The sequence below is a fragment of the Lepisma saccharinum genome, chromosome 27, assembly GCF_977018435.1.
Source record: "Lepisma saccharinum chromosome 27, izLepSacc3.1, whole genome shotgun sequence".
Taxonomy (NCBI): domain Eukaryota; kingdom Metazoa; phylum Arthropoda; class Insecta; order Zygentoma; family Lepismatidae; genus Lepisma; species Lepisma saccharinum.
In genome coordinates this window covers 30,305,966-30,315,239 of record NC_139255.1, presented here as the reverse complement: position 1 = coordinate 30,315,239, position 9,274 = coordinate 30,305,966, and the positions used below count along the sequence as shown (strand labels likewise).

Below are 9,274 nucleotides of genomic sequence, written 5' to 3'. Positions count from 1 at the left end.
TAACTGGGTGGAAAATGAAACTCATGTACCTAAAACAAAGTCGTAAATAGATTTGACCATACGATGTCACTCTCAAATCACTCCAAATGTATTCAAATCGATTCGACAAATGAATGAATCCGTAATGGACATTTCCACTTTGACATGAAAAACGTTTTAAATCCATTCATTTTACAGATAATGACACAAACATGAGATGTGCAAAATATCTCGGCGATATTTGTTTCCGTTCTCGAGAAACACGCCTTCAAACACCGCTGAAATTCACCTACTACGTCACGGATTTGAAAACGTCCTCTCCACAGACAGGAGGTCCTCTGACGTCATCACTTAGAAATGCGTGCAGGCGGGGCTTCTGCTCGTCCCGTCAACTTAGCATGAGCCGCGAGAGCGACAGCAAATTCACTCGTTACTGTGTAAAACAAGTATCTTACAACTTCCAGTGCAAAAATCTGTGCTCCATTTCTTGGAGATGAATTATACCCTAGCAGTATAGTAATATTTACTATAATTCAGCCACTCGGTAGAGGGTTTTCACATTAGGGTGACAAAGCAAACCTTGTAACAGTCAATGGCTGAACACGTGAACAGCCTTGTTCATTGCGAATACATAGGTTAGTTCTGACTGGCAAGAACTTAATGTTATACGAATGCCTTTTCTGGAATTACAATTATTATCGTCATAATATTTTCTTCACACTGGTTTACACGCCAATTTCTGCAATATAAGAGGTGATACGGTATAAAAAGGTACGGTGAATTTTTAAATTTCCTGCAGGAAATGACAGTTTTCTTCAGTTAATATATATTGCAAATTTTCGTATTTAGCCTACTTTTACGTCGTTTTTCCGTTCACTTTGTTTAACCGCAACGATGAGAACGCATGGTTAATTTATTATGTATCATCTCTAACATCACATTTCTTTCCACTTTTGGCTAATCGCTACAATGAAGATGAATAACTACAAGCAGTATTCGAAGTCGGGGTGCAGGAGTACACCCCCCCCCCCCACACACACACTACCACCAACCGCACAATCTAAGTATCACCCAACCTGCCATGATAAGAGACGAACTTTTTCTTCTGTCCCATTTCGAAATCATTCACTTGTCCCATCTCCTTTTATGAGACGAGACGGAACATGCCTCGTCTCGTAAGCAACACTAACATTAACAATAGAAGCATCCCCCTAGCTGTCCCCAAAGTCTCGAGAAAACATCCTCCCATGTAACAATTTCCAGTTCAATGAAATGTCACTCACAAGGAAACAGTCATGCCCAGGTCGAGAAGCAAACCTGGAACATGCGACTTCCTCAGATAAATCATGAATTTTGTGTATAATAATTACAACGCCAGTTCATTCCTGGTAATTCTGAAACTGCAGTTTGGTTTGCATATATAAGCAGGATAATATTTAGTTTTCGAGGGCTGTACCGTCGAAACGAGGAGTAAAAAAAAATATATTAAGAAAGTTTTTTTTGTATTTATAATGATAAGCCTTTGCATACGTTGTTAATTCTATAATTTTCTATACTTGAGACGAGAACGAGAATTGCCCTCCCAAACCGAGACGGATGTTTATAAATTGAGACGAGACTGTCAATGAGACATTTACAAATAAACACGAGACAGACATTTACAGCTGTCAACGAGAACGAGACCAAGGCTGCCATGTCTCGTCTCGATAGGATCCTTAGTGGTGAAGTTGTGAACCAACCAATTAATGCGTTCGGGGTAACGAGATGAGGCGGCTTTTTTTCGCAGTACAAAATTCAAAATAATTATATCGTACCATTTCAGTATGGGATATTGTTATACACATGGGCGTATATATAGTTCACGGGGGGGAGGGATGGATCAACTTTTGGTATGATTAGGGTTGCTTTATTTCGTCCAGGACACTGCTGGCCGGAAGCTTGTTGGGGAGCAGGGGGGAGGGGATGTTGGACCCGACAAAGTTGTGTGTTTGTAGTCAGGAAGTCACGCTACTTAGTATTGATACTTTTCTGTTCATCTTGTGTCACTACGTTTTTAAGAACCAAATTTCTTTAATATGATTCGAGGGGGGGGGGGGATAACTGATTTGACAGTCTCAATGCAGTTTCTTATCGCAGAAATTCCGAAACTATCAGGAAATTGCAGATATTGGTCTGCAGTCCCATCTGGGGCCTAAGTCTTGAACTGTCAACACGTTAAGGTCTAACGAGTTCGTGACGTTTTTGTCAAGAAAGGCTAACGAATGCCATTTAGTGTAGTCTCCACTCTTCGTTAACGAATACGGTTACGGACGCGCTAACAGAAAACGAGTGGAACCTACTCACAAGCCAGGCACCTACCGAGTTCGTTCACGGCTGCAGATTTTCAAGATGGACACTATCAGCTGTTGCGGAGGATGGTTTTGAAGAAAGAAGAATTGCAAGCCCACTTCGTTTCAGTCGTATTTCGAGTAAGTACGTCATGTTAGTATGTTATTAATATTATTGTGTATGAACATAAGGGCAATTGGAACATATCTGGGGGAGAGTGAAATACGTATGTATTGTGAATTGTTGCTACGATGTACCTAAAGAATTAAATACTTCGTGCCATTTTCCTTCTTATTGTTAATTACATTGTTCCACGTACTTTGTAAGAATTAGAGCTGATATTTTTGCAACATTCCTTAAGCTTAGCAATCGCGAAATAAAATACTATTGCAAAATATATTTTGATACACCTGGGAAATGTATGCCAACATTCCACCCACGTCACATCAAAATGTAAAATAACGATGCCGCACAAAATAAGAACAATTAATTTTCTGCAACATATTGTCCTGTTGCAACCAGTAAATGAAATTACAGTACTATAAAATACTTCAATTAGGCACCACTACCATATGTTATATATAGGGGGAGAAATGGTACGCATGATTTATACAGTACGTGAACTGATGATAAGAACTGATGATAAAGATTTTAAAGGAAATTTTGACACTATGTTTTAAGTTGTATTAATTGCAGGTCGAGTGTACTAAATTACGTACTCCCTCGAATTTCCAGGAAAAATTCCCCATGGAAAGATTAACTGTTGTTAAGACTATATCAGAAGCTTGGGGGCATAGAAACGTATATTTACAGAGTTACGGACATTAGAATTTATCCCAAATCTATTTTTTTATCACGACGGGAATGTAAAATTATCTTTTTTTTATTGTAATCACAAAATCTAACCTACACGCCTAAGCACCAGTAAAAGTGAAAGTACTCCATTCGGTTGCCCAGACACTGGTGAGAGAAAACCTTTTTTTGTGACAAAAATGTCATTAGTAATGTATATATATGTGTGTGTGTGTGCATAGGAGGGGGTACTTGGTATACTGTATTCATAACCATCAATTGAAAAGGGGAAAATATTTTTTTCTATATGAAACCATCAACAGAATGCACTCAGTTTAACTACCTTATGTCATGTGTTGATAGTGGGTAGCATGAATTTATTTTAAGCATGAAAATCTTTGAGTCAGTGGGAACTGTTTGATAGAAGTTTCCTTGTAAGAGAATTTATAATTATTTTTTCTGAAATAATTTTATAGGTGCTAGAAGCTCTCATTTTCACAACATGGAGGTACCAGCCAGATGGTTATAGGTCATCAGCCAGTGTATAGAGCAAGTGTGCAGTGCTATGGTGGTTTATTGCTCCTCACAATGGATGAAGTTCCCAATGATACAAGCAGATCAGCTGGATGTTAAAAGGAGGTAAGATAGTGTAAGTTATTTTTGTTTCATTATAATAACACCTATTGACATCCATCATGTGGTGGGTTTTAGACAGCTTCTACAATAAAATGTAATAAATACTGAAATGAGTGGCTGACTGGCCACGTAGGTAGGTATATTGTGCAAGTGAACATGCTAGTTTATTTTCAATACTATCCATAGTTCTGGATTAGCAAACAAATTTGTATCACTTTCTATCTCGTATTCCTATTTGCATGGACAAAACAATACAATTATAATTGTTAAGACAAACCAAATCAAAGGTGCTCATGGCAATAACAGTTCCAGAGTGATATTCTTTTAATATTTTATTATTTTTTATTGGAACACAGTAAAAGGTGAATTTGTGGGGTTTTCAAAACAGTTGCTATTTTCAAATAAATCAGAAGTAAACAACTGAGTAATGTGTAACATCAGATGGATGGTATTTCTCATTCAGAATAACATGAATGAATATATATATATATTAAAAAAATCATTAACTTTGTGCAGTATCTTATTATGATCAATACCTCAACTTGTTAACCCAATTATTTGTGCAAAAGTTACAGTACTTTTCCTCTTTTGCAGATAGCTGATTAAAATGAAAATATTGTGACTACTCTCGGTATCCAGGGTGGACACATGAAGAATTCCAACATCAGATACTTTTGTCAATATAAGAATAAGGCAGGTACAGGGAACACTTGGCTGTTAGGTATGTAGATGTTCTAAGTCTGGAATAATTATTGTTAATAATTTTTCCATGAAGTATTTAAATTGCACTCATCTCATATATGAACTGCATTATTAAAGATGTGAAGTACTATGTTTATTACCATAACTGTATTATGAATACATGTGCAGTGTTGTTTCATAATTATCTATATTCTACAATAAGTCTAGTATTCTCTTCTCTCACCTTTTTATTATTACAAAATGTGCATTATCCGTAAATTTTAAACTTAAATATTTCTGAGTTCTTCAAATGTTATCAAAACGTTTTATTCTTAGATACAAGTAGTAATAATAATAATAAGAAGAAACCCTACCAGTATACAACAAGACCATGCTAGGGACAATTTTATGTGGAAGCATTTTTATTAATAGAAATGTTACGTGAATGTTTCATAAAATCATATAATTATTTTTATTCCAGACAATACTTTACATGGAAGCCTTCACATAACATTCACAGTTAGCATAATCTATAATGTTTGCCACACAATGAGCATGCGATTAAATATGATACATGTTTAATTTGAATATGAATAACAAGATTATTGAAATGTAATAGAATTTGTAGAATGTAAATTGATGATGATAAATTTATCTAACCTCATTTGTTGTGGGCAAGTTTAAAAAACACCTAGGAGTCATAACACATTAGCCCCGTCTAGTTGACTGCACTTTTTGACTCTCTTTGCACTGAAGTGTCTAGTTGGTTGCACGGTGCAACACTGAGTTGTCTGGTTTGTTGATTTGGAGTCAAGTAGTGTATTTGGTATCTGCACTACCTTTCGGGCTGGTGTATGGTCACGTGGTGTGTGCTAACTAATCAAATGACCATTCAAAGCAGCAGACAGGCATTTGTTGAATCTTCTTAACTGGAACACTGCTTTCCGTCAGTTGATTAAACGTGATTTCCTTGCACTACTCTTGACACTGGATACACCTGCACTGCACAGAGTGTAAAAAAGTGCAGGAACTAGATGAGGCTATTACATGTTCATTTGTTCAACATTCCATTTGCTATGGAAATAGAGCTTTTGTGGAACACTTGCGTATTTTTAAGAAGTCAAACATTGACATTGCGATTTGAACAAAAGTACTTAAAATTTCTATAAATGTGGCACTTTAGAGGATTGCCAAATTTAACATACAGTTTCTTCATAAGAGACTGGGGGAACCATCACCGGATATGTGCATTTTAGATGTTTTGAAGTAAAGGAATAGATTATAGAAGTGCTCATAAGTTAATACTTGAATTCCTGCTGATCCTTTAAAATCTTTTAAGTGAAGTTACTTTCAATTGTTATTGGGATATTTATTATCTACAGTGGAAACTCAGGACAGGCCTTTCTTTATCTTTGCAGGTAACAGTGGGTATCCAGAGGACCATGGGTCATGACACCAATAGATGGTGCTGGTGAAAACACTCCTGAGGTGCATAGCTGTCTAATGAAATGAACCATTGGCATCCTAAAACAAAAATGGAGGTGTCTTTTCAAGAACATGGTGCTTCACTATCGCCCTCCTATGGCAACAAAAATCAAAGATGGAGGGATGGAAGAAAATTCAGTTTTCCCATCCACTGTCAACTCTGCATGTGTGTGTGTGTGTGTGAATCTTCAGATGTGCTTTAATGTTATTAAGTTTGTGTGAAATAGGTTTTCTGTGACATTCTTTTTGAAATATAACATTGTAACGGTACACCAGAACTTTATTTCAATATTGTTAGCAGTGCCAATTCCTCACTTCTTTCATTTAATTATTGAATACTTTAAATGGTTCACTTATTTATTTTTACTACCTGCTGTCAAGTTTTTTTGAAGATTGGGACTCAACCAACAGAAAACTAAATATCTGCTTGAGCCAGAATTTTCAGATAATTTTTCAGTAAAATGCACATCAGCCATTTCATATGGCTTGGATGGCTGTTACCTTAAAATATATTTCTTTAAAGAAAGGAGATTTATATTTTCATATGCAAGATGAAACATGAAAAGGTTTATTTTATTCTGTTTAAAGCTTCCCCTTTGCAACAGTTTTTAAGCCTTGTTTGTCGTTATGAAATATCAATGTACTTCATTGCCTTAGTTACTTTTGCCATAAAGTAGTGTGTTGTTGTAGAAGATTGTTATTGCAAGAGCTGTAACAGAACACACAAAAGGGTTTTCCTAAAGTTTTAAAAAGCTGAAATTACATGCAAAGTTCCCATGTAGTCAGTTTTTTTTTAACTATGCCTTTTCTGTGTACAAAAGGTCTGCATCAGTGTGTATCTGATTTCATGAATCATGAATACATGTTTCATAATGTACACAATCACCTCCCACTTGATTTATAAAAGTTTCATTGCAAATATATTTTTCAGTGCTGTTCTATCTGAAATTGGTTTACTTTACTCATTTGCTCACTGACAGTTCAAGCCTCTTCATTGGTGTATTGGAAGTGTTGCATGTTGCCATCTTGTAATCAAGGGATTCCATGTTCAATACTCAGCAGAGGCACTTAATGGTTCAGATATCACTTTAAACTGTAGCTTCTTTGTGCATAAAGACGACCTCATGTCATATGTTGCCGTGTGAGAACCAGAGGAACGTAACTCTAAAAAAGCCATGTTTGGAGTCAGATTCACCCATGTCCAGCTTTTCTCATTAGTGGTAAAGTGGATTTAAGTATCTTCAAATTACTGACTTTTTTATATTCAGACATAATCACTCGTGAAAATTACATAAATTTAAGTTAGGTCCATCTGGTTCTCGTACAACAATATTGCAATATTCATTAATGGGAGGACTTCTTTGAACAGTCTCCCCATTAATAGATTAGTCAAATCTTAATTACCTCAACATCAAGGGGACTCCAGATTTAATTTTCAATCTCTTGAGAGACTTTTTTTTTATTATTATTTTTACCTTTTGATGCTATATTTCCATTTGCATACGGCATCCACAATAATTTTTGTTACATCATCTACTTCAAATGGTAGGGGTGCTTCCCCGATGGCATAGTTGTAACATATTTGCTTTGCAATCAAGGGGTTCCAAGTTTGAGAACCGGTGAGGCATAGTGGTCCGGATCCTACTTTAAACTGTAGGTCCAGTCCCAATTAGCCTATCTGTGCACAAAAGTGGACTTAAAACTCCACTCCACTCAAAGAGTAAGGGAAATCTACACTAAGATTGTCATTATAATTCATAAATCTTTTCACATCACTGTCTCGGTACTATAACAACTGAAAATTACATTTCACTGAATAAATAGTTTTGAGGAATTATAGTTGTTGTACCAATCATTAAATAGCATCTAGGAATGCAAAATTTACATGTTAGAGACATTATAATTGACTGAAAATTTATGAAAAACATGTCTTTGGTATTATGTGCCAATGCTCACAGAGTTTCCAAAAAAAAAGACCTCTGTATTGCACTCCCATAATTTCCACAACTTGGATCTCTGTGTAAATTTACAATTCCAGTTCTGTAACTTCTTGGTTCTGTTAGGCATTAATAAGTTACAGCATACAATTTGTCATGCAATTACTGTGTTCTTCCTGCAATGGAGGTGCCATCTAGTTAAGCATATTCACAACTTGCCATAAGCTACTGCATATAACTAGCTAAGGATATTCACACCTCCAGAAATGTTAACTTGAATGGTAAGTAGATAGGTTGAGGTACACAATGAAGATTGTGTGGCTGTCATAAACTTCCAGAAGTAACAATTTTCATTTTTGACAAAGCACCTTTATGAAATCAGTAAGTATATTTTCAGATTTTTTTCCCCTTACAGGCCTCAGATTTTTGTCATGTTTTTATCTTAGCTTATTTCTCCACACCAAATTAAATTTCCTATCTTCTGTGAACGCTATGATGATGCTGTCATTTGTCATGTAAATAAATAAAAAAAACCAAGGCATATTTTTTAGCAAATTCATTGTATGACAGCATATTTTTGTCATTTTTGAGGTATGTTTTCTGTACATTTCACTGAGGAAAATCACACTTGGATTGGTAATGCAAAGAAATTCTGTATACTTCCATCTCCATTCAATAAATTATGAATTAGTGAGGGGAGGAACCTGGATTTACCAGGAATATGCCATAAAAGAATTACATCAAAAGGTTGCTTTTGCACTTTAATGTTATGTCAACAATGGATAACTCTTGTATTTCCCAATGTTTGATGTGTTCGTTCGATTTTTCAATTATTTTTTTTTGTAAATTTAGAAAATTTAGGATAAAATGCATACATATTCCTACAATGCTCATAGAAAATCAGCCCTCATTCACAAACTCCCACAATTACCTACCGAAAATCAATATTCTGCCATTAATAGAGAAGTTGGCAACGGTTCCGAATGTTGAATGATATTCTTTTCTTTTTTCTTTCTTTTTCATTTTTGCAAATTTTATAGATGTATTAGAAAGTAGTTTGGAATACTGGAAACAATATGTGAAGGTAAGTTTGAAGCTTGGAGAAATGAATTAGCACTGTTAAATTCTACACAAAGTATTATTTACCCGAGACACTTCGATTTTTAAAGGAGCTTACACGATTAGCTGTGATTTGCAGCAAATAATCATTCTTGGTTTCCGGTTATGTAAGACATGGAGTTTTAGCAGATTTTCATCAAGGTTCGAAGGGAGTTTTGTGCTTGAGACTGGATGTTTTGTTCACTTAGAGATATTGTTATAATGCTAAGAACCCTAAACCTGACTAACCCAACCTTACAATGAAAGTATTTAGGAATGTTTTATTAATTCTAAGAGCCTTAAATCTAACCTGCTTAACCTAAAACGTAAGATACCAA

At 35.4% G+C, this 9,274-nt stretch overlaps 1 long non-coding RNA gene across 2 annotated transcripts; it reads left to right on the top strand.

The window, feature by feature from the left end:
* Positions 1-2,171: 2,171 nt before the first annotated feature.
* Positions 2,172-6,212, top strand: LOC145980136 (uncharacterized). 2 transcript variants are annotated; one of them, XR_014440833.1, is made up of 4 exons: positions 2,172-2,447; positions 3,576-3,738; positions 4,330-4,456; positions 5,835-6,212. It is a non-coding gene; the product is annotated as an uncharacterized LOC145980136 (long non-coding RNA). The 2 variants fall into 2 exon arrangements; XR_014440834.1 differs by having other exon boundaries at positions 3,576-3,752; positions 4,334-4,456.
* Positions 6,213-9,274: the final 3,062 nt, after the last annotated feature.